The sequence below is a fragment of the Stenella coeruleoalba genome, assembly GCF_951394435.1.
Source record: "Stenella coeruleoalba genome assembly, chromosome: 2".
Lineage (NCBI taxonomy): Eukaryota > Metazoa > Chordata > Mammalia > Artiodactyla > Delphinidae > Stenella > Stenella coeruleoalba.
The window spans coordinates 30,390,095-30,415,680 of record NC_137147.1 but is presented as its reverse complement, the minus strand read 5'-3'; the positions used below and the strand labels follow the sequence as shown (position 1 = coordinate 30,415,680).

General features: G+C 38.6%; 1 protein-coding gene across 19 annotated transcripts in view; it reads left to right on the top strand.

The window, feature by feature from the left end:
* The window catches only part of SIPA1L1 (signal induced proliferation associated 1 like 1), a 503,209-nt gene that overhangs the window by 160,977 nt on the left and 316,646 nt on the right, over positions 1–25,586 (top strand). The gene's annotated exons all lie outside the window — the stretch shown is intronic.

Below are 25,586 nucleotides of genomic sequence, written 5' to 3'. Positions count from 1 at the left end.
GGTTACTTCTCAAGTTTAAAATATGTAAAACTCAGCTTTAAGTTGTTGGCATCCTTTGAAGAGGGACAATGGCAATTGAGTGAATAATGCAAAAATCACTTAGTAATGCATTGTAGGATGGCTCTTGGTGCAGATTTAGTTTCCTAACTATATTACTAGTTAAAGGAATTATTTAGCAAAACATTAACGCACCGACAAAGAGGCAGCTCAACAGAGAGAAGCTGCCTTGGGATTCATAACTAGCTACAGATGATGTGTGGGCATAATTTCTTTCCAGTGCATCCTGGGATCAGCCTTACGCAGACCTTTGTAGTAACTTCTTAACTAATTTCCCTGCACCATTCTTTGTAAAGTTGGATCCCATTACTTTCTGCTTGAACACTTTAGGGCCTCCCTGTTACCTATGGCAGCGGTTCTCAAACTTTTGGTCTCAGACACCTTTTATGCTGTTAAACATTATCAAAGCCCCAAGGGAACTTTTGTTTTGGTTGATTATATCTATCACTATTTATTCCAAATTAAAATGGAGAACAGTTTAAAATGCAAGAATATACAAGCTTACATTCCCTCCGTGCAGAGTGATGACATCATCAAGTCATGCAGCTTCTGGAAAACACTTATGAGAGAATGAGAGTGAAAAAGGCAAACAGCAGCATGGTATTATTCTTAAAAGTTCAATTTATTGAGGTATAACTTATATACAGTGTAGTCCACCCTTTTTAACGTATAGTTCTCTGGGTTTTGACAAAGGTGCATGGCTGTGTAACCACAGTGAAGATAAAGAACATTTCCATCACCCCAAAATGTTCCCCTACCCCTAGCCTCAGCACCCTCTGACCTGTTTTCTAGCTCTGTGGTTTTGCTTTTTCTCGGATGTCATGTAAATGGAATTGTACAGTCTGTAACCTTTTGAATCTGGCTTCTTTCATTTAACACAGTGCATTTGAGATTCATCCATGCTGTTGTGTGTATCACTAATTTGTTCCTTTTAATGGCTATCTTACTCCAATGTATGAATATTTATATTCATACATAGACAAACAGATGAATATGTTTGTCTGTTTAACAGTTGGAAGACATTTGAATTTGTTTCTACTTTTTTGGTGGTGATGTGTCTCAGTATTATTATTAAAATAGTTTTAACCTCACAGATTCCCTGAAAGGGTCTCAAGGATTCCCAGGGTCCTGAGACCTCTCTCCGAGGACCTCTGGCCATCCTGAATCACTTGCCTAGGTGTGATGTGCGCCCTGTCTAGAATGTTGTCAAGATCTAGTTCAAGGGTCTCCTCTGCACTGTCCTTTCTAAGCCCTCTTCCCACCATTACTCCTACACACCTTCATACCCCAAGGCTGGGCTGGTCACCACCACCTGCTTGGCTGTAATTTGAGGACATGGCAACTTCCCAGCTTCTTGAGGATGATGCCTTTCCTCTCCATCCCAGCACGTGCCTGGTACACAAGATGTGCTACCTGTTGGAAGGAATAAATAGCAATCTGTTACATGTGTTAAGGCATTTTATTGTTTACATGAGGCTTTCCCATATATGATAACTTTCATCCCTCATTTCAACTCTGGGGAAGTACGTAGCATGTGAATTTTTAATTCACTAGTTTTATTTTATTTTATTTATTTTTATTATTTATTTATTTAATTTATTTATTTTTGGCTATGTTGTGTCTTCGTTGCTGCGTGTGGGCTTTCTCTAGTTGCAGCAGGCGGGGGCTATTCTTCGTTGTGGTGCGTGGGTTTCTCATTGCAGTGGCTTCTCTTGTTGCGGAGCACGGGCTCTAGGTGCGCAGGTTCAGTAGTTGTGGCTCGCAGGCTCTAGAGCACAGGCTCAGCAGTTGTGGCGCATGGACTTAGATGCTCCACGGCATGTGGGATCCTCCTGGATCAGGGCTCGAAGTCACGTCCTCTGCATTGGCAGGCGGATTCTTCTTTTTTTTTTAAATTTTATTTATTTATCTTTGGCTGTGTTGGGTCTTGGTTTCTGTGCGAGGGCTTTCTCCAGTTGCGGTGAGTGGGGGCCGCTCTTCATCACGGTGCGCAGGCCTCTCACTGTTGCGGCCTCTTTTGTTGTGGAGCACAAGCTCCAGACGCGCAGGCTCAGTAGTTGTGGCTCTCGGGCCCAGTTGCTCCGCGGCATGTGGGATCCTCCCAGACCAGGGCTCGAACCCGTGTCCCCTGCATTGGCAGGCAGATTCTCAACCACTGCGCCACCAGGGAAGCCGCATAGCATGTGATTTTTAATATCTTTCATTTTTATCAGATAATAACATTTAAGTCTTAAGCTCTGGTCTTAACCAAGCTGCAACTTAGAATAATCAGGGGAGCTTTTAATAAAGGTACTAATGCCCTAGACCAATTAAGTCCTATCTCTGGAGGTTAGGCCTGGGTATTAGTAGTTTTTAAAAGTATCACTGTTGAATCTCACCTGCGGCCACAAGAATCATGGTCGAAGGTTTGACTTACTGTGAAGTCTTAGTGGTGGTGTAGTCAAGACTGGAACCCAGGATGACTCCCCACTCTAATGCCTTTACCGCCACACTGAATTTTCATGAGAAGGGAAGCACTACAGCAGTTTAGAGAGCCTCGGTATAGATGTCAGCATTTCAATTTATGGAGGGACTGTAGCACAAGAAACTCAACACTGAATTTAGAGTCAGGAGACCATGTTTCTGTTTTGGCTCTGCATTAACTAACTGTGGAGTAATAAATACTTGAGTCTGTTCTTACTTGTAAAGGAAGGATACTACCTTAAATTCTAGAAGCTATTGTGGGGATCAAATTAGATTATGTGTTAAAGGATTTATTGAAAGGATTACAAAATCCTTTTGTAAACTATGAAGTGCTGTCTAAAACGTATTTTTACTTGATTTTAGCCTAGTGTATTTATTGGCTAGCTTTCCTGGGGGTTCATAAATTACACAAGTAATGTATAAATAGAGTCTCACTGAAATAGTCAAATAACAGGATTATGCAGAGTAAAACCAAGAGGTTACTATTGGTCACATACTTTGAATCCTTGGTGTATGCGTTTAAGTGCATAAATATGTATGTATGTAACGTCAGTTATTTTTTCGGTTGTCTTAACATAGAGTCTTTATATGTTTTTTTAAAAAAAACTTGACATGTCTTAGATCATTCCATATTAGGATATATAAGTCCCTCTTATTCTTTTTATAGCTGCATATTTTTTCATACATTTTCAAGTTGATGGACATTTAGCCTGTTTTCCACAGTTTTACTTTTATAAAAAGAATGCTAATTAACATTCTGATCTCTTATTAAAACATTAGTTTATTCTTATTAAAAGATTTATTCTGTTTTCAAGATACCAGGAGGTGAAGCAGTAAATGATTTATGTATGAAATCTTAGACATCCTCTACTCAAGTCAGAATACAACTAAGAGTTTATTAAAAAAAAAAATCATGGTAAAATACACTAGACCTTGGATAACTTTTTCATATGTTCTTGTATATTTTGTTTTATTTTTGTGGTACTCTTATTTCACTATTTGGATAGACTTTTAAAGACTAGTGTGTGTATTGCTTAAGTTTAACTCTTTTGGGTGTGATTACTACATACTTTCCCTCCAGTAAAAACAACGCAACAACAATGGCCAGTACTTACTTATGTTGGTACTGTCCTGAGAGCTTATATCCATGGTCTCACTTCTTTTTCTCAGTAAATGGGTGGTGTTCTCCAGGTAAAGCATATACACATGGAGAATCAGAGGGGTCAACTCACTTGTCCAAGGTTATTTATGGATATAGGATTCAGAGGTCCTGCTTCCAGCTTTGATGTCAGGATTTCGCTGAATCAGAGATGGTACTTTGTATCTATGCCGTCGCAGTTTACTTTCTAAATTAGTTATATTTGTATATTTTATTGTTTAATACCATTAATAATTTAACATATACAGAAATGGTTCATGCTCTGGAGTATCCATTTTGTAGAAAGTATGTATAATAAAAGCAGTCTATTGATGTAACATTATAAAGGCAAATGCTTGCTTATTGAATTTGATATTGATAGTAAGAATGGTGTTTTAGAGTGAAAAAGTCTACTAAATGGGAAAGTGATCTTGAATTCTATTTATTATCCAACAGTGACCTTGATAAAATAATGCTTTTTCCTCACTGGTAAAATAGTTCACTTTATACTTAATCAGCCATCAATCCTGAGAAACATTAGTGTGAATAAGATACACTTGCGAGGACATTTGGCAGTGGTGGTCTAGATGACTTGCGAAATGGAATTCTAGTAATACTTCACTTACCTTGAGTAATAAGGAGAACATTTCCGGAAGGGTTTGTTTATTCATGACAAATGAAAGATTAAAATGATCTCTCTCTATTGATGAAAGTACCAGAAGGCAGCCTTGGGGTTTTTTAAACCCACTGAAATACACGTTCTTATAAATTTATTCTAGGCATAATTGAGCATTAATTTAAGGGGCCAGGAGTGGTTATTTCTCAATAGTGATCATTATAAATGGACTTGTAGCAGAGATACAGTTTCACATACAGTCTTTGTATACTCTTGTGTTACATCTTGCTTGAATGATAAAATGAAACTGAGGTCTACGTGCATAGTCGGAGCCCACTGATGGTGAGTGTTGGCCTTACAGCCTGAAGTCTGTATTTTATTAGGAAATCAGAAAACATGATAAATCACAGTTGAGACATTATCATACTGTCTCATTCCTAGTTTTTAATTTATAAGCCTTTTTCTGAAGGAAATATTTTGGGCCAACACATATTTGGTGACTGACTGAATGAGTGCATTGGCTCACCTTCCTGCGAGGACTTATTCACTAAGAATTAGTCTGGCATCCCAAAGTGGGTTTAGATCACAGGTAGCGATTGGGTGGTAGTGACTTTTGGTTGCTATTGATAATGCAAGTGGATTCAAAGCAATAATCTAATGTAATCTACTCTGAACAATACCTTTAAAAAATGTTCTCAGATTCATTTTTTCCTTCTGTTTCTAGACTTACTAATTTGCTTGGATAGATCCAGAGGCAACATTGTCCTTTATTGCCACCTAGTTGGAGCTGCTTTCTGAGATAACATACTCCACCCTTCAGAGGAATTCATTTCTTTTTCCAAAATTAAGAATTTGTTATTTCTATCCATGTTCTGTATTTAGATTTCCAGCTTTCAGAATTTAAATACTCATGTACATTCTGCCCTAGAGACTAAGAGGCATTATATAAGGATTTCACTCTTTTTTCAATATGTGAACATCACATTCCTTGGCCTAATATTTGTTTTGCATCTGTATTGCAGTGTGATCCTAGCAAGTTCATTCAGGCAGCGGTTGAACTGAGGTTAAGTGTATTATGGTTGTTTGGCAGGATATGTCCGTAAATACATCTCTTTAAATGCAGAATGGCCTGGGATGACTGTAATGTTAAGTTGTATAATCACAGATTACAAACATAGGAATGAGCACATGGGCTGCATATATCTTTAATGAGGAACTGCCCCACAGGATGGAGTCTACTTTAGAAACTATCTGTAGAGTTCCCTTAAGTGTTTTCTTAGACAGTTATATTAATATTATGTATTTAATTAGAATGCTTCTGATTGAGTAGAACTATGAATAGTTTATCAGAGTTTCCAGAGAGTCTCCCACTTAACATCTCAAAGAATGAGTTAAAATGTTACCAGTGTTTTAGACATATATTGTACGTATTTTTCAAAATTTTATCATATTTTCTCCAGTCCGCTTTTTTCCTTCCCCTCCTGGTATTTTTGTGACTTAAAAGCTGTTTTGCAAAAGATACCCTCAGAAGTAATTCACTCTCTAGAGACTGGATGGAGAGGGGTCCTTCTCAAATATTTGTAATGTATCCATTCAGTGCATCTCTGCTATGAATGTCGCTGGTGTTTGGAGGTCTTAAGGAGTATTCAAAAATACTCCAGGTACTGTGGGCAGCTGAAGAACTGAAAGTGGGTAGCAAGGCCTTTTGGACATATTATATATTTTTTGAGGTTGATATGAGTATATTTGAAAAAAAATTTTTTTACTTCCTTAATTACCACTTGCAGTATTTATTAGGAAACTGGATATATTTGATATGGACTCAGTGTTTCTATAGTCTTAACTTTTACTAGATGTTTTTATTGAACTACTTGTTCTTCAGTTTACAAATAGTTTTAATTTTTTGCAGCTGTTTATATACGTTTCTCATCTGTTTTACTCAAACTGATTTTTGTCTGTAAACTTGTTTAGAGAAACCAAATTCAGTTAAAAATATTTCCTTGACAGTGGCCCCAAGGTTGGACACTATAGATCTTTATTTGAAGTGTTTATTTATTTTAATTTAATTTTAACTTTTAGCAAAGCCATAATATGCCTGGTTTAAATAGTAAGTAAAATAGTTAATACTAATACAGCCTTGAAAAGAAAAAATTCTGTGCTCCAACCTTTCTACCTCTCTTCAGAGGCAATCATTTTCAAGGTTTTTTTTTTTGTTTTTTAAGCTAGTTCTTTTGACATTTATTGTCCTATATCTAAATAATTTATTTTTACTCCTTCAGCTTGAGTTTTCAATTCTAAACATTACGTTTTGACATCTTCCTACAGAAGGTGATGATTTAGCTCCCCAGCTACCCTTTCCCCATTCTCCCAATGACAGTTTTATCTAATTTTTGGTTAGGCCATCATTCAGTACTTACAGTATTATCATTTGAATATTGATGACCTTGGCCAGAGAGTATTCAGTGATTACTTATTCTTCAACTTTTCCCCCTCAGAGATAGTGGTTACTTTGTTTTTAATTTGCTTAGCTTTCTGTCGATTAAGTGCTTAATTTTGCTCTAAGCATTCTGATGGAACTGTAAAGACTTAAATGTTAAAACTTGTTAGGGCAACCGTCAGTTCCAGTTTTCTCTTGGCTCTGTCTCTCCCAGAGAGAGCTCTGTGTCCTGCTGGTTCTGAACTGCTTATTGTTGAGCCTCCACAGAGCTGCCATTTTGGATTTACTGCCATCTTGGGGATTCCCTTGGGTTTTCTCCTTTGAGGATCTTTTATTTTCTGGATTCTGTGTTGTCATCTTTCTTTGTTTATTCCCTGACTTTGTGGGGAGATATACATATGTTTGTGTGTGTGTGTGTGTGAATGTGTGTGTGTGTTTCTCAATATATACCACTATTTGTATGACCATGAGTAGGATTTAAAAATGAAAGTTTGTTTTCTAATTGCTGCTAGTAAGAACATACTTGATTTTTTTACATCAACTGTGTATTCTGCAATCTTGCTAAATTCATATATTAGTTCTAGTAGTTGTTTTGTGGATTCCTTGGAATTTTCTACAAGAATGATCATAGGATCTTCAAATAAGTTTTACTTTTTCCTTTTTGATCTTTATGCCTTTTATTTATTTTTCTTGCCTTATTTCAGTGGCTGAAACCTCCAGTATAGCGTTGACTAGAAAGTGGTAAATGTGAGCATTCTTGCCTTATTCTTCATCTCAGGGAAAAACAATGCAGTCTTTCACCTTTGACTGTGATATTGGTTTTAGGTTTTTGGGGTAGTTGTCCTTCATCAGTTTGAGGAGATTCTCTTTTAGTTGCAGCATGCGGACTTCTTAGTTGTGGCATGCAAACTCTTAGTTGTGGCATGCATTCGGGATCTAGTTCCCCTACAGTGGATTGAACCTGGGCCCCCCTGAATTGGGAGCATTGAGTCTTACTCACTGGACCACCAGCAAAGTCCCTGAGGAGATTCTCTAATCTTCCTAGTTTGTAGAGAGTTTTTGTCATGATGGTTGTTGGATTTTGTCAGATTCCTTTTCTGCATCTATTGAACTGATCCTGAGGTTTTCTTCTTTATTTATTACATTGATTTTCAAATGTTAAAACAGTCTTGCATTCTTGGGATAAACTGTATGTGCTCATAATGTACCTTTTAAATATATTATTGAATTTAATTTGCTAAAACTTTGTTAAAAATTTTTGTGTCTGTATTCAGAAGGGACATGAGTCTGTAATTTTTGTTTTTTGTTATATCTTTATCAGGTTTTAGTATTAGTGTTATGCTAGTCTCTTAAAATGAGTTGGGCAGTGATCTCTATTTTCTGAAAAAGTTAAATTTCTTTCTTGAATGTATGATAGAATTCATCAGTGAAATCATCTGGAATTGGAGTGGGGTTTTTTTGGAATATTTTTGATAACAGATTCAGTTTCTTGAAAAGAGATAGGACTAGTTAGATTTTCTGTTTCTTCTTGTGTCAATTTTGATAGGTTTTATTTTTTTAAGAAATGTGTCCATTTCATGTAAGTTGTTGAATTAGTTGGCATAAAGTTATATATCATATTATCTTATCCTCTTAAATGTCTGTAACATCTCTGGTAATATATGTTTTTTTCATTTCTGATATTGGTGATTTGTGTTTTGTCTCTTTTTTTTCTTGACTGGTATAACTAGAAGTTTGTCAGTTTTAATGATAATTTTAAAACCCAGCCTTTGACTTTATTAATTTTATCTCTTGACTGTATGTTTTCTATTTCATTATCTTGTTATTATTATAACAAGAGTTTTGAGTTTCTTTTTTAGTTTTGAGTTTAGTTTGCTCTTCTTTTTATTGTTTCTTAAGGTGGAACCTCAGGTCATTTTGGTAGATCTTTCTTATTTTCTTATATTAAGCACTTAGAGTTTTAAGTTTTCCTCTAAGTACTGTTTTAGCTGCATTCCACAAATTTTGATTTTTGTTATTGTTGTTGCCATTCAGTTCAAAATATTTTCTAGTTTGCTTTTTAATTTCATCGTTGATCCATGAACTCTTTAGAGCTGTGTTGCTCAATTTCCTTATATTTGGAATTTTCCTAGATACCTTGTTGATTTCTAATTTAATTCCATTGTAATCAGAGAATATACTCTGTGTGATTTCAATCCTTTTAAATTTATCGAGACTTATTTTATAGCACACCATGTGGCCTATGTTGGTAATGTAACATGCATTTGAAAGGAATGTGTATTCTTCAGTTGTTAGATTTTCTATGAATGTCAGTTAGGTCAAGGTAGTTGATAGTGCTTTTTAGATCTTCTGTGTCTTTCCTGATTTTTCTTCCCTGATTTTTTTTTTTTTGGTTTAATTATTGTGTCAGTTACTGAGATGGGATGTGAAAATCTTCTCCTCTAATCATGCATTGTCCTTTTCTCTCCGTAATTCTATTTTTGCTTAATGTATTTTGAGGTGCATATACATTCATAGTTGCCATGTCTTCATGATAAATTGTCCCTTTTGTAATTACGATGTTCCTTTTTTTGTGTGGTAATACTCTTTGTCTTACAGTTGATTAAAAGTTCTGCGTGCATGGTGGTGAAACCGCTGAAATGTGTTTTGGGGTGCTCCGAGGAGCTCCGGTTCTTTATGTCTCAGTGCAGAATGAATTCAAAGAGGCTGAGTGATAGATATAAGAAGTGACTTATTAGAATAGGACACGTGGAAGGCTTACAAGTGGGTGGGCAAGAGGGTGCCGCGCTGAGAACTTAGTGGGCTAGAGTTTTATAATCAAGGGAAAAGTAGGGAGGGAGAGAAGACCACCTTCTTCCTCATTCTTCAGTAGACGTCAAGCTTCCATCGTCAATTCCTCCTCCATGTTGGGTGAGGGAGTTTTCTTGTCCCTACTGGTCAAACCAGGACTGTCACAGTGCCCTGGAAATGAGCAAAAAGGCGGTAACATATACTAAAATATGGTAAATCATCTCAGGTTTCAGTATAATGGCACCTTTTCCTTGTGCTTTTGTCTTTAGTGTGTGCAGAGGAGCATGTCCTAGGAATCATTAATGTACTGAGTTCGCTGCGTGGGATGTGGGTGTCATGCCACCATTGTTTTCTTGTTTTGGGCCTTGTCTCATGTTTCTGTTTCATGGTTTAGTTGCTGAGCAGGCCTGCTTGGTTTTCTCGTTAAGCAAACCTGCTTTCTTGAGTGTTCATTAACTTGCAGGGGTCTCCCTTTCTTTTTTCTTTATTTACATCCCCTTGTGGGATTAACTGTTTAATCACCTACTTTGTCCTTTACTCTGTCCCTGTCATTGGGGCTGGTGTTTCTGGTGTTCTTCTCCTATGGATGGTGAGCTTGGCTTGTGACATTTCGTTGAGAGTTCTCAAATGTCAGTTTCTCTTGGTCTTTACTTTCATTTGGTCAGTTTCTCCAGTAAAGAATGTTGTAGTCTGTAAGTCTGAAGGGGGCTGGCAGTCTACTAGTAACTTGATGGACCCATATTTTTAGTATAGAGATTCATTCCTATTCTCAGTTATGCCTGGTCAAATCCTCTCATTTAATAAACTCCAGACTTATGCTGGTAAAATGTCCAGTTATTGGATTGGTTCAGACTTGGAAGTTTATACCTTTCTAATAATTTATCCATTTCTTCCAGGTTGTCCGTTTTATTGGCATAGAGTTGCTTGTAGTAGTCTCTTAGTATGCTTTGTATTTCTGCAGTGTCTGTTGTAACTTCTGCTTTTTCATTTCTAATTTTATTGATTTGAGTCCTCTCCTTCTTTTTCTTGATGAGTCTGCCTAATGGTTTATGAATTTTGTTTATCTTCTCAAAGAACCAGCTTTTAGTTTTAGTGATATTTGCTATTGTTTTGTTTCTATTTCATTTATTTCTGCTCTGATCTTTATGATTTCTTTCCTTCTGCTAACTTTGGGTTTTGTTTGTTCTTCTTTCTCTAGTTCCTTTAGGTGTAAGGTTCGATTGTTTGAGATTTTTCTTTTTTCTTGAGGTAGGCTTCTATAGCTGTAAACTTACCTCTTAGAACTTCTTTTGCTGCATCCCATAGGTTTTGGATTGTCGTGTTTTCATTGTCATTTGTCTCTAGGTATTTTTTGATTTCCTCTTTGATTTCTTCAGTGATCTCTTGGTTGTTTAGTAACGTATTGTTTACCCTCCATGTGTTTGTGTTTTTTTCCGTTTTTTTCCCTGTAATTCATTTCTAATCTCATAGCGTTGTGGTCAGAAAAGATGCTTGATATGATTTCAGTTTTCTTAAATTTACTGAGGCTTGATTTGTGACCCAATGTGATCTATCCTGGAGAATGTTCTGTGTGCACTTGAGAAGCAAGTGTAATCTGCTGTTTTTGGATGGAATGTCCTATAAATATCAATTAAATCTATCTGGTCTATTGTGTCATTTAAATCTTGTGTTTCCTTGTGAATTTTCTGTTTGGATGGTCTGTCCATTGGTGTAAGTGAGGTGTTAAAGTCCCCCACTATTATTGTGTTACTGTCGATTTCCTCTTTTAGAGCTGTTAGCAGTTGCCTTATGTATTGAGGTGCTCCTATGTTGGGTGCATATATATTTATAATTGCTATATCTTCTTTTTGGATTGATCCCTTGATCCTTATGTAGTGTCCTTCCCGTCTCTTGTAACATTCCTTATTTTAAAGTCTATTTTATCTGATATGAGTATAGCTACTCCAGCTTTCTTTTGATTTCCATTTGCGTGGAATATGTTTTTCCATCCCCTCACTTTCAGTCTGTATGTGTCCCTAGGTCTGAAGTGGGTCTCTTGTAGACAGCATATAGAAGGGTCTTGTTTTTGTATCCGTTGAGCAAGCCTGTGTCTTTTGGTTGGAGCATTTAATCCATTCACGTTTAAGGTAATTATCGATATGTAGGTTCCTGTGACCATTTTCTTAATTGTTTTGGGTTTGTGTTTGTAGGTCCTTTTCTTCTCTTGTGTTTCCCACTTAGAGAAGTTCCTTTAGCATGTGTTGTAGAGCTGGTTTGGTGGTGCTGAATTCTCTTAGCTTTTGCTTGTCTGTAAACCTTTTGATTTCTACATCAAATCTGAATGAGATCGTTGCTGGGTAGAGTAATCTTGGTTGTAGGTTCTTCCCTTTCATCACTTTAAATATGTCATGCCACTCCCTTCTGGTTTGTGGAGTTTCTGCTGAGAAATCAGCTGTTAACCTTATGGAAGTTCCCTTGTATGTTGTCTTTTTTCCCTTGCAGCTTTCAATAATTTTTCTTTGTCTTTAATTTTTGCCAATTGGATTACTAGGTGTCTCAGCGTGTTTCTCCTTGGGTTTACCCTGTATGGGACTCTCTGCGCTTCCTTGGACTTGGGTGGCCATTTCCCTTCCCATGTTAGGCAAGTTTTTTTTTTTTTTTTTTTTTTTTTTTTTGTTAGGCAAGTTTCGACTATAATCTCTTCAAATATTTTCTCTGGTCTTTTCTCTCTCTCTTGTCCTTTGGGACCCCTGTAATCCAAATGTTGTTGTGTTTAATGTTGTCCCAGAGGTCTCTTAGGCTGTCTTCATTTCTTTTCATTTTTTTTATGTTTATTCTGTTCCGCAGCAGTGAATTCCACCATTCTGTCTTCCAGGTCACTTATCTGTTCTTCTGCCTCAGTTAGTCTGTTATTGATTCCTTTTAGTGTAGTTTTCATTTCAGTTATTGTATTGTTCATCTCTGTTTGTTTGTTCTTTAATTCTTCTAGGTCTTTGTTAAACATTTCTTGCATCTTCTCGACCTTTGCCTCCGTTTTTTTCCCCAGGTCCTGGATCATCTGCACTATCATTATTCTGAATTCTTTTTCTGGAAGCTTGCCTATCTGCACTTCATTTAGTTGTTTTTCTGGGGTTTTATCTTGTTCCTTCATCTGGTACATAGCCCTCTGCCTTTTTATCATGTCTATCTTTCTGTGAATGTAGTTTCTGTTCCACAGGCTGCAGGATTGTAATTCTTCTTGCTTTTGCTGTCTGCCTTCTGGTGGATGAGGCTATCTAAGAGGCTTGTGCAAGTTTCCTCAAGAGGCTTGTGCAAGTTTCCTCAAGAGGCTTGTGCAAGTTTCCTCTGATGTCTTAATCATCATCATAGTTCTGTGGTTATGGTCATACTTGAACATAAGATCTATGGCACTTGAGGACCAAAGATGTAAGTACTAGTGGCTTAGCAATACTTATATGCTGCTCATGTAAGCAAACCTCTTTGGGCATGTTTCACATGTGAGAAAAAAATGGAAGTTTTCCCAGTCTTAATTAGGAGAACTGGAAAAAAAAAAAGGAATGTTAATAATTGGGTATTACTATAGTGCAGTTGGCCTTTGGACAAAGTATAAAGCATCCATCCATTTAATGAGTTTGGGCCACCCCCGTGCCACCCCCACCCCCCAAGCACTCTTGTTTAGTGTATTTAGAAGCAGCTAGATTATAGAGAAAATGGTAAATTTATAGTGATTTTGACAATTTTGGGATCATGGTGATCGATACATTAGAAATAGTTTTTTTTTTTTTTTTGCGGTACGTGGGCCTCTCACTGTTGTGGCCTCTCCCGTCGCAGAGCACAGGCTCCGGACGCACAGGCTCAGCGGCCATGGCTTACGGGCCCAGCTGCTCTGCAGCATGTGAGATCTTCCCAGACCGGGGCACGAACCCGTGTCTCCTGCATCGGCAGGCGGACTCTCAACCGCTGCGGCTCCAGGGAAGCCCAGAAATAGTTTTTTTTTAAATAGAGAATATAGTCATATAGCTATGAACTTTTTATATTTGTTGACATAAGGTGTCAATAGCTTTACTGCTTGAAAAGTCATGTAGATACTGGTTTTAGACGCTTTCTAGTGCTTTGCCTTTGCTTATGACCTTTTTGGTCCTAGAAACATTCAGAATAACCTTTATTCTAAAGTAGCATTGCTATTGAATTAAACAGACTTACTTTGATACTTCGTTGGCCATGTGATTTTATGGATTTCTGGTGGACTTTGTGTGTCCTGGTCAGGTTGATCATTCTTGGTACCCTCGTCTCTGTGAATGGATTTCTGGAATGGCCACCTCACTTCTCTCCTGTGCCTAATTCCTTCCTTTTGAATCCATGGTATCCAGTGTTTTACTGTGGAAAATAATTGCACACATATTTTAAAGACCAGCCAGTACTATTTGAGTTCTGTTTTATTCTGTTTTCTCCTTTTTTGTTGTTTTGTTAATCCTAATTGTTTAAGGCTCTTCTTTTGGAAAAGTCAAAGTAAGTGAAAAAAGAAAAGCATAGGGGCTTCCCTGATGGCGCAGTGGTTGAGGGTCCGCCTGCCGATGCAGGGGACGCAGGTTCCTGCCTCGGTCCGGGAGGATCCCACGTGCCGCGGAGCGGCTGGGCCTGTGAGCCATGGCCGCTGAGCCTGTGCGTCCGGAGCCTGTGCTCCGCGACGGGAGAGGCCACACCAGTGAGAGGCCCGCATACCGCAAAAAAAAAAAAAAAAAAAAAGCATAGTCATTGAAGACTGTCTTTGAATTGCTTGAATGTGCTTGACTGTCAGAATGTTCTTTTTCTAAGAGGAAGCCCATCTTAGTTAACCTTTTTCTGTTAATTAAACTTTGGGATTTTAGTCAAGTAACAGTTACCAATAATTATGTTTTTGAGTTAGATGGGTGTTGGAGGAGAGTGGTGGTTCTGTCTTCCAGGGGACTGTCACTGGAGATAAGGGACAGCAGAGATAAGAGTTGTGCATAGTATACTGATACTGTTATTGTGTAGGCCAAGGGTTCTGGGTGGTTCCAGGCCAGCCTGCCTTTGCCTGGGTGGAAGAAAGCAGCAAAATCCAGACAGAATAGGCTTTAGACTCTGGATAATCAATGAAAATGACATTGCTATGGAGACTTTGTCCCACCTTTTGTCAACATGTAACAGAACAGCAATGGCTTAGACAAATTTACATTAGAACTTGTTCAGAGAATGGAGAAAGGAGAGAGATTTGTTTACACAGCAGCAGTCTAAAGGTGACTCAAGTCTGTTGTCATTCACTCTAAGAATGCCATCTTTATTGACTTTTCTTTAGGATTCACTAACAAAGGAGCTGTGTAGAATTACATCAGGTTTCTCTCTGGGTGAGGGTTTTTATTAGGAAGAATAACTTGGTAGATGTTTTAGCAGTTTCAAAAGCTTTTGTCCGTTCTTGACTTAATTAAAGGGTAGAGTATTTTAATTTGTTCGACAGCAAACATTGAGTGCCCCAGATGTGAAAAGGACTGTGTCAGTTCTCTGGGGAAGATGAAGATCAGTGAGATGCAGTATGGGTTCTTAAAGAGCTATGGCCTTGTAGGGGAATCAGGCATGGGCACCATGGTGATATAGAGTGATGAATGCCCCAAGAGAGGCTGTCAAAATACTGTGGGAGTTCAGAGGAGGAAGAGAGAGACACTCATTTCCCCAGTGAGTGAGGGGAGCAGGCTCAGTTAAACTTCATGTAGGCATGGTATTTAACCAGTGTCTTGCTAGGTGGGATTGGGACATATGAAGAATTCTTTAGTTTGAGGCATGGACAAGTGTTTAGGATAGGAATTTCAGATTTGCTACAGTGTCTAGCATGGAAAAGTAAATAATAATAATAATAGAAATGGTAATAATAATATAATAATACTAGCATTTATTGAATGCCTAACTTGTGATAATTACTTGTTTTAATTCATTTCCTCTTAACAATAACATAATAACCCTAGGAGGAAGGTACTATTGTCATCCCCATTTTACAGATGGAGAAACTGAGTTATAGATAGGTTTAGAAACTTGGGTAAGGCTATGTAGTTAGTAGAATTTGACCCCATACTAGTTCTGGAGAGCCCACCCTTCCTTGCTGTGTTATACTGTGAGAAATGTAGCAGAATGGGACTGGGGTCTGTTTATGTAGAGCCTTGAATGCCCACATGAATCATTTAATATATTGGAAGATATTATTTTTTTCTCGGTGGTTCTGTCATTTCTTTTAATATTCTGTGCTTTAATGCCTTTGACATGCCTTTCCCACTTTACCCAGTCAATTCCTACTCATTTTTCAATTCTTTGCTCATATAGTACCATTTCTGTGAGGCTTTTCTCAGTCACCCAGGAAGAAGAGCCCTCCTGTGGCTCCCAGGGCTGTTTGCACCTTTAATACAGCGTTCATCATTTACTTTTTTTTCCTCAGCTAGGGTGAATTCCTTGAGGATTGGGACTACGTATCCTTTTTGTATCCCGGATGTTAGGCTCATCTTTGTTGTTGAATAAAGCTCAGATAAATGACTGATTGAAAGGGAGGGTGATACATTTTCGGATGTCATGCTGACTTTTTTTCATCACTCTTCTTCTGAGTTACAGGTGTTAGAAATACCTAGAAAAGAGAGAAAGGAATATATGAGATAATACTTTGGTTGATTGGGTTTCTGTGAAAATGAAAGCGAGAGATTATTTTGGATTTGAGGTTACTGGGGATGATTTCTCTGAGGGCTGGGCTTTGGGCTTGGCCCTTCCGGAGGTGTAACATTTAAGTTGGCCGAGGGGTCAGGGCATGCCGGCTGAAAGAGCAGCATGAGCTGGGGTCAGATGGGAAATAACACTGTCAGCTGTGAAACGTGAGCCCCTCGGCTTCCCGCTGTACCCAGTAGAGCATTTTACAGTGTAGACAATCTCTTGAAAGCCCTGGTTTTCTTTACAGTCTGCCAGAAAGATGTATGGGCAAGCAAAACATTTGCCATTACTGTGGTTTGAATTTAAGGTAAGTTCCTAACACGTGGAATAGGAAATTCAAATGTTCAGGGTACCTTTTTGGTAGGAAAAGTGCTGTTGGAGGACAGATGCATTTGGTCTAAATTAAACTTATACTCCAGAAATTCTTTAAAATCTTAAAACAAGGAACCTTACATTTAACGGGCAGGTAGTCAGCCTGACTTGAGTTTCCTTTGCCAGTGTCCTTAGACCAGTAGAGACTCTCAGGTTGCTGTCATGGGCTTGTGTTGTTGAACTGAGCTTCTTGCTCTTCATCTAGCAGCACTCTGCTTGTGATGTGGGGAACTAAAGTTACTGAGGAGAGGCAGGGTTAACTGGACCCGTGGAGAGGAACATGCTAAAGAACTCTCATAATAAAGGAGGGCATTGGAATCCAGAGAGAGGGGCTCTTTGTTAAGAAACATCTTCCAACAATTGGAAACCTTTTACAGTACTTTTGAGGCACAACCCAGAGTACTAAAAATGATGCCTTGAAACTGCTGATGCCCAAGATTGAAAGCTTTTCTCCCTCGCTAAGTTCGGATTAAAAGCGGTCATGTTCTCAGAAGCATCTTAGAAGGGAAAGGGCAGTCTTTCCCAAGATGGTAAAGGTCATAGCTTACCATTTTACTGATTGATTATTCTGGGGACCAGAGGCCGTACCTTTGGTGGAAGGAAAGACTAAAGGGAAGGTGTGTCTTGCTCTCGTGCATGTGGCCTCCATCCCAGAGTCTTCTCTATGCAGAAGTTTTCCTTTTCTGTTGATTACAGAAGATTTTAGGGCTATAGCTGTTTAAACATAAGCTCCATGAGGTTAGGGACATGGTCTTGTTCCCTAATATATCCGCAGACTCTAGAATAGTGCTGTCAAATAGAAATATAATGTGAGTCCCCATACATTTAAATTTTCTAATTGCCACACTAAAAGAAAGAGATGGAATTAATTTTTTTTTGAATTTTGTTTTATTTATTCATTTTTTATACAGCAGGTTCTTATTAGTTATCTATTTTATACACATCAGCGTATACATGTCAATCCCAATCTCCCAATTCATCCCCCCCACCCCCACCCCCCCGCCCCTGCCGCTTTCCCCCCTTGGTGTCCATACGTTTGTTCTCTACATCTGTGTCTCTATTTCTGCCTTGCAAACCGGTTCATCTGTACCATTTTCCTAGATTTCACGTATATGTGTTAATACATGATATTTGTTTTTCTCTTTCTGACTTACTTCACTTTGTATGACAGTTTCTAGATCCATCCATGTCTCTACAAATGACCCAGTTTTGTTCCTTTTTGTGGCTAATAGAGATGGAATTAATTGTAATAATGTATTTAAGGTGAATATCCAAAATATTATCATCTTAACATGTGATCAACATAAAAAATTGAGCTATTTTACATTCTTTTGTTCACAGAGTCTTCAAAACCTAGCGTCTATTTCATGCTCACAGCACGTATTAATTTGAACTAGAACTGTTTTGAATGCTTAGTAGCCACATGTGACTGCTGCCTGCCGTATTGGACAGTGCAGGTCTGAACTACACCTGGTATATGGTAGAAGCACAGTAACGATCAGTTAAATGAAGAAAGGAAGGGAGAGAGGGAAGGGGGAAGGAAATGGTAAAACTTCAAAGATGCGTCAGCGGAGGAACACTATTTTACTTCTTTTGGGGCGTCTTAGCAGTTTCTTACTAGACCAGCAGCTGAATGATCCTTATTAGATTAAAAAAATCATTTGCAAATGTGTTGTCTCATTGATACGTACCTTCAACAGCATTGTTTAGATAGGTCAAGTTTTACTGTGTTTAATTGAAAGGTGGCCTACCTGAGGTGAGGTTGAATGAGTGTGTGGCTTAACCAAGATTCATACTCGGGTCTTTTGAGTCCTAGTTCAGTGCTTTCTCCTTGCTACTGTGTACCTTCCCATGGGTTTGTTTTAGGTATGCTCATCCTCCTATGAACACTAGTTGATTCTCAATATGGATAGATACTAAAAGATAGACTGAATAAATTTTGTTAATACAGAGCTATTTAAAAGTAGTGATTGGGAGTTTGGGATTAGCAGATGCAAACTATCATATATTGAATGGATAAACAACAAGGTCCCACTGTATAGCACAGGGAACTATATTCAGAATCCTGGGATAAGCCATAATGGAAAAGAATATATGTATATATAACTGAATCACTTTGCTGTACAGCAGAAATTAACACAACATTGTAGATTAACTATACTTCAATAAAATAAAAAAATTAGTTATTAAAGGCCACACTTAGAGTTTGCTTTTAATTCAGTAATCAAAGACGTGTGGGTACAAAGCTGAGAAGGTTGTGTGTGTGGCTTTTCTGGATGTCAGGACCTTCTGAATTACAGAGGCACATAAAAATTTGGTGAGTAAAAAGAGTGTTTATGACAAGGTGTGTGTACATATGTTTGAAATGATCCCTTAGTATATAACCATTTTCCCTCTACAGACATTATTCTGTAGTAGGAATGGGTCATGATTTGCTGTTCTAGTGCATGGAGAAGTGTCTTATCTCTTACACAGAGGAAAAGAGACTTAACCAGCATGATGACCCTCCAGTGCTTAAGTTATTGGAATTAGCGGCTTTCTTGTTGCTCGAGCCATTAAAATAGTTGTTTTTATTGTGCTTAACATTGAAATAAAACCCTAAAGCAGATACTTTTGGTATGATTCAATTTGTTATGGTTAAAATGCCGAAGAGGAATTGAAGTTAATTTCTAGAGTATCAGTATGATTTTATGGAAACTTTGCATTTCCGCATCCTTTTGGAGAGAGGCCAACGCTGATCACTTTTGGACCCAAATCCTACTGTGCAGAGCAAAGTGTGTTACTGAGATATCAGTGCACAGTACATACTTTATACAAGGGGTTCATTATTTGAATTTGTGAGAAATAATTCTAGTTTGCAGAAAATGGCATTTCTTGAGAAAAAGACAGGCCTAAAATATATAAAGCTTTTCCCAGAGTCAAAAGATATTTGCAAAATATTTTGTTCACTGTTACTCAATTTAGGATAATGTACCATGAATTTGAAAAAAGTAATGCCAAAGTTATTCAGTAAAAAAAAAATGTCTTTGCAGGTCTTTGTCACAGCAAAATCCACTGCCTCGATTTTAATTGACCCAACCTGTGAGCAAAGAAGTGAATTCTAATTTATCTTGCATATTTGGGAGATTATTCACAAGGAATTTTGTACGAAACATGAATATCATTATCTACCCTATACACTAAGGATTGAGAGTAGGTAGCTCCTACACATACTTTCCCTTCTCTTTTCATAGCCTGGGGAATGCTGTGAATTCACATAAGTGGACTTTTAAAGTGACTGAAGCTTACCCTTTCTGTAGCACCATCCAGACTCCAGAGGCACTTTGGTGGCCTGCAGAGTCATAGCTGCTTTTCTTTCCTAGTAGGATGACTTAGAACCTGAGTGGGTGGGGAACCTGGAAGTCCTCCCTGCAGAAGGTAGCGAGCGCCTGATGACCCTCGAGTGCGTGGATGGCAGGTGACTGAGGATCTGGGACAGCGGCGCCAAGTCCTGGATGAACGTCAGAATCCCCTGGGGCGCTTTAGGACCTTACAGCTGCCCAGACCCATCTGTTTCACATCAGCGTCTCCCTGGTACTACCTACATTTCAGCCAGGATTTTAATTTCTCATTGAAGAGCTTTCTTGAATCAGTAATCATGGGGCGTCATATATATATTTTTTTACCACCTCACTTGTTTATTAGTAGTGATTTCTCATGAGTCTCCAAACTATTCAGGAAGGTTGGTTGGTTTGTTTCTGAGACAGAGATAGTCAGTAAAGGATGAAGTAGAGCTAGCTCCTCTGCAAGAAGTCTTGAGGCAAACGGACCCCGAGGAGGTGGGTAGGTGGTGGCAGTTGGAAAGAACAGGGCCAAGTAGGCCAGGGCTTAGAGGCTGTCAGTGCACAGAAAGAGATGGGTTGTACAAGGGGTCTTTCTGAGTGGGCTATGTATGGGTTTAAACCATCTAGAAACTGTGCACTTCTTCATAATTTATGTTTCCCTTTTGCCATTCTTTGAATAAGGAAGAGACATGATTAATGACCATTGCTCAGAGAACCTTTTACTTCTATTTGGACTGCTTTCAAGATAGTACTATTTGTGGGAGGTCTGACATCTATTTAAAGGGGTAGTTTTTTCCATCACTGTTTTATGTTTTATGTAGCCTTACATACAGAAGGGTACTTTAAAACTCCCATTTCAGAGTCTCCCATTCCAGTAGATGTCAGGGCATAAGCTAGACACCTCATGTTTCAGAATACTTAGTGTACTTTCCTTCTTTTATTTAGTAAAGAACAGTATTTTGTGGCATTCTTCTTAACTTGTTAACCATAGACGAAGGAATCTATTAATTCAAATAGGGACTTTTGTTTATGTTCTGAATGTTTAACTGAGATCTGTTATCAGAAGCCCTTCTGTCCCTCAGTTTGATGTGCAGTGTGGTGGTGTTGATGCAGGTAGTTCATTGTTCGAAGGGCCCAGCTGAGGTTGTGGAAGGGAATTGATGTTCTGTGGACCTGTGTGGTCACTGATGCTAGCTTCTGGTTTTTAGTATTACCTGTAAATATAAGTCCTTTGACACTAATTGTTAAGACTCAAAAAAGTAGATTAGAACAATCTGGGGGTGGTGGAGGGATTATTTCTAATATTTCTTGGGGACTGAAATTTCTTATCCAGCATTCGTTCTGCTTTACAATGTTCCCATAAAGTATGACATAGAAAAAAGCAGTCCACAAACCTTTTGCGATAAAGCCTGAAGACTTAAAATGTTTTAGCGCTTTCATCTGAATGAGTTAAAAAATCTAGATATTTCCCCCCAGATGATGAAGATCTTTATTATAGAAAATACGGCAACTACAATAAAGTGTAAAGAAGAAAATAAAGATCACCAGTAATCCCACAACCCAGCAGTAGCTACTATTAACATTTAAACTATTTCCTTTTAGGTTTGTGTGTGTGTGTGCGTGCGTGTGTGTGTGTGTGTATGTGAATGTGTGTGGGGGGCGCATACTGTTTTGTGTCCTGTTTATTACTTCCCATATAAATAACTGTTCTTTAAAAACATAGTTTTCATTGGTTGTTTTCTTGCCCAAATATTTTCCTTATTTTCAATATTTAGTTGAAACATCATTAAGAAATTAGCTTGGATGCCTTTTGATGCCTTTTTTTCCTCCATGAGTACTTTCATTCATAGAGGAAGTTGAAAGAATCTCCACTGGGCTTCCATGGAATGTTGATTTAACATTCCTGTCCCACTGACCATAACTTGCCTCATATAATATTTTGTCTACATCTAATTCTTCGTCTAACATTTACTGAACCCTTCCTTTGGAATAGGTACTATGCTAAGACCTCACGATACAATGGTAATACAAAGGAAATAAAAAGCAAAACACCAAAAACCAGTTTTGTACCTGCATTCAGGTTCCTTAGTTCATGGGCTGGGGAAATGCAGACATTCCTGAGATAATCCCACAAATAAACGTTATCTTATAATTGTGATACGTAATTTGAAGGAGAGGTGAATGGTGCTTATGAGAACAGTTCAGATGAATAAGGACACGTATTTTTTTTGACCACAGATTTAATATGATCCAGGTCCTGTGCTTCTGTAAAGGTCAGTGCAACCAAGAGATAACTTGTTCACTCGAAAACCCTCATGTGCTTATAGTGTTCTGCTGTGGATGGAGGGCGTGCAGGCTCTTTGTGCCCAGCTCTGGCCAAGTGGGCTACATTCTAAGGGGGACCTATGCTGGAGAAGATTTTAGAAAGGATTTTAACGATGCCTGGCTAGGAGAACTGTAGCAAGTGTTCTGGGGAAATGACGACACAGGGCAGACATCGTAGCTGTTGTCCAGCGTGTAACCATTTATCAAGGTGTGTAGAAAGGATTCTGATAGTTGATGGGAAGTGAGACTGCTCTGCTGGTTTCCTTTTCATTTTAAGATTATCTGAAGTCATGCAATATCTGCTGGGTACCAAGAGGACCCTGAGGGTGGTATACAGCTGATGTCCACTCCTCTCCCTACCCAGTGACCCCACTCCCGTCTCCAGGCAAGAGGAAGCCACAGAGGCTTGGGGACCTCAGGGAAAGCTGTGACTCCTAGTAGCCAGTATCTGCTGAGGACAGGCTCCTGCAGGCAGGCGCTTCAGGAATTCCTCAGAACCCATGGGCTGCCCATAGGTTAAGGCAACCCTGAATGCCTTAATATGGCAGAAGACCATCTTGCTTGCTCTCTGACTTCTGTCCTCACTCTCTGTCCCTGAGCCTTGTTAGTTCCAGTGATGTAGAAATTTCTTGTGTGACGTGACTTCTTGTCCTTTGCTGCCGTTTTCTTTTTCTTAACACACTTTGTCTTTTTCTTAAACGCTCCTCTCTGCTGCTGAATAAATTCTTTTTTAGGACCAGCTTAAAAGTTAGCATCTGTAGTGTTTTTCTTGCTTCCTAGAGTTAGTTACTTTATAGCATGTACCTCTCTTACAGTATCCCTGAGATTAAAAAAATATATATTTAATTTATTTATTTTTGGCTGCGTTGGGTCTTAGTTGCTGTGTGCGGGCTTTCTCTAGTTGAGGCGAGCGGGGGCTACTGTTCGTTGTGGTGCATGGGCTTCTCGTTGCGGTGGCTTCTCTTGTTGCGCAGCACGGGCTCTAGGCGCATGGGCTTCAATTGTTGTGGCGTGTGGGCTCAGTAGTTGTGGCTTGCGGGCTAGAGCGCAGGCTCAGTAGGTGTGGCGCACGGGCTTAGTTGCTTCGCGGCATGTGGGATCTTCCCAGACCAGGGCTCAAACCTGTGTCCCCTGCATTGGCAGGTGGATTCTTAACCACTGCACCACCACCACCACTGAAATTTTATGTATGTATGTATGTATTTATTTATTTATTTTTGGCTGTGTTGGGTCTTTGTTGCTGCGCGCGGGCTTTGGTGACGCAGTGGTTAAGAATCCGCCTGCCAACGCAGGGGACGTGGGTTCGAGCCCTGGTCTGGGAAGATCCCACATGCTGTGGAGCAACTAAGCCCGTGCGCCACAACTACTGAGCCCACAAGCCACAACTACTGAAGCCCACGTGCCACAACTACTGAAGCCCACGTGCCTAGAGCCTGTGCTCTGCAATATGAGATTTTTTATTTAGCTGTTTAGCTTGCTCTCCTAGAATGTAAAGTTCTTGAAGACTGGGACTGTGTTTTCTGTTTGACTTTTCAATGCCAAAAAGGCATTGAAATAAATGGCACATTCTGGGCATCCAGTAATTTTTGGATGGAGGAATATGATTCTCATTTGCTTTACAATAGTGATGCCTTATTGTGGCTTTGGCGCTTACGGTCCATGAGATAAATAGTTGAACTTTAGATTGGTTGATTAAAACATTGAGAAGTGCAAGAGTCTGGTTTTCTTGAATCCTTTATTAAAGATGCTAATAGAGAGGATATTATTATATGGTGAGGCATTCCTAGTTTCCACAAGACCACTTTGTGTTTTGGGTGACCTTCTTTTCAAGCTCCTTCAGAGTTATCAAATTGTTGCAATCATATTTTCAAGAAGGACCTCATCTTAATCAGGACTGAAATGATGCTAAGAGAAAATTGAAAATCACCATTTTTTTAAGGTAATCATAGTAAAAAAGTGATAGGTATTTATAGAAAGGTACTAGCATTTGGGGATGAAGGAAATCTGTAGTAAGAAATTTTCCAAATTAAATCAGGTGTACACTGTGGGCAGATAAAGCACAGATTGTGTTCTAATATGGTGTAGAGCTCAGAGTTTGCAGAAGCTAATTTTAAAATGTTATCAGACCACACTTACGCTTGCAGGACTTGCTTTAAAAAGAGTTTCGTAGTTTAACAACAGTGGTCTGGTTACCTAGGGTTGATGAGACTCTGGAAAATCTGATATGCTTAAACGGAAATTTTTGAATATTGCTGTCTACTAGAAAATCAGTCGTTAAATGCAATGAGAAATATATTTCCAAGCAGACAGGAATTTTATAGTATAATAAATGGATACTGTTCCCAGATGGCAGATTTCTAGGGCAGTGTCATTATCTTCAGAAAGCTTCCTGGTACATGTGTGGCATCAAGACTGGCAAGGGTGAAACTGATTGGATACTCCCACAGGAGAAGCTTAAGACTTGATACCCAAGTTTTCTTTGTTCCCTGCCAGCATACCATCCTAAATTTCTTCAGCGAGTTGTTCTGCTGGGCACTGATCCTTTTTTCTCATAACTTCTGGCTGATCCTAATCAAAATAGGGTGTACCTCTCCTGCTACCCTATATAGTTTCAGTTCCTCTGTTCACCAAATTACATCATATGCATTTCTAAATGTTGATTCATTAACTGGAACCCTCTGTAAGGGACTTTTATTTTGTAGGTGGAGACGTTGTAAATTGGTTTAAGTTCTTAGCATATTACGTTGTTGATCTCTTGTTCCATTAATACGCTCTCTGAACTTTAAGATGGATACCCAGATTTTTGTTTATAAAGAAGAACTTTTACTTGAGAAGCTGTCTGTGGTGTGACGGTCCCTCTTTATCCAAATCTGTTCTCCAGCTATATACATCCTTTGTAAAATGCTCATCTAAAATCAGCAGTGAATAAAACGACCTTCATCCAAAAGCAAATTATTTAGCTCTGTATTTGAGTTTAATGATTTAGATTCATGTTTGAATTAGGTGATGTGGATTCGTATTGCAAAAAAACAAACATTTTAGATATTACTGAAGCTTATAGTTGAATGAGATGCTCAAGGCACCTTCTGAAGTTAAGGTACATTCCTTGCTGGCTGATTAAGAGGAAAGGTGACCTGCCGTTGACTTCACCCGATGGATAAGCAATAACTAGAAAGTTAGTTAAGAAAATTTGTGTGATTTATTTTGCTACCGACTCAAAAGAGGAAACTTATATTAGAATTTGTTAAAATATTATTTTCACCTTTTTGGTTATGGATAAGAGGTTTGGGGGTTTTAGTCATGTTTTATAATTGGGCTGCATTGTATGATATGATGCTATAAAAGTAGGAAAGAGAAAACACATGAGGGCGTAATTATAGCCAA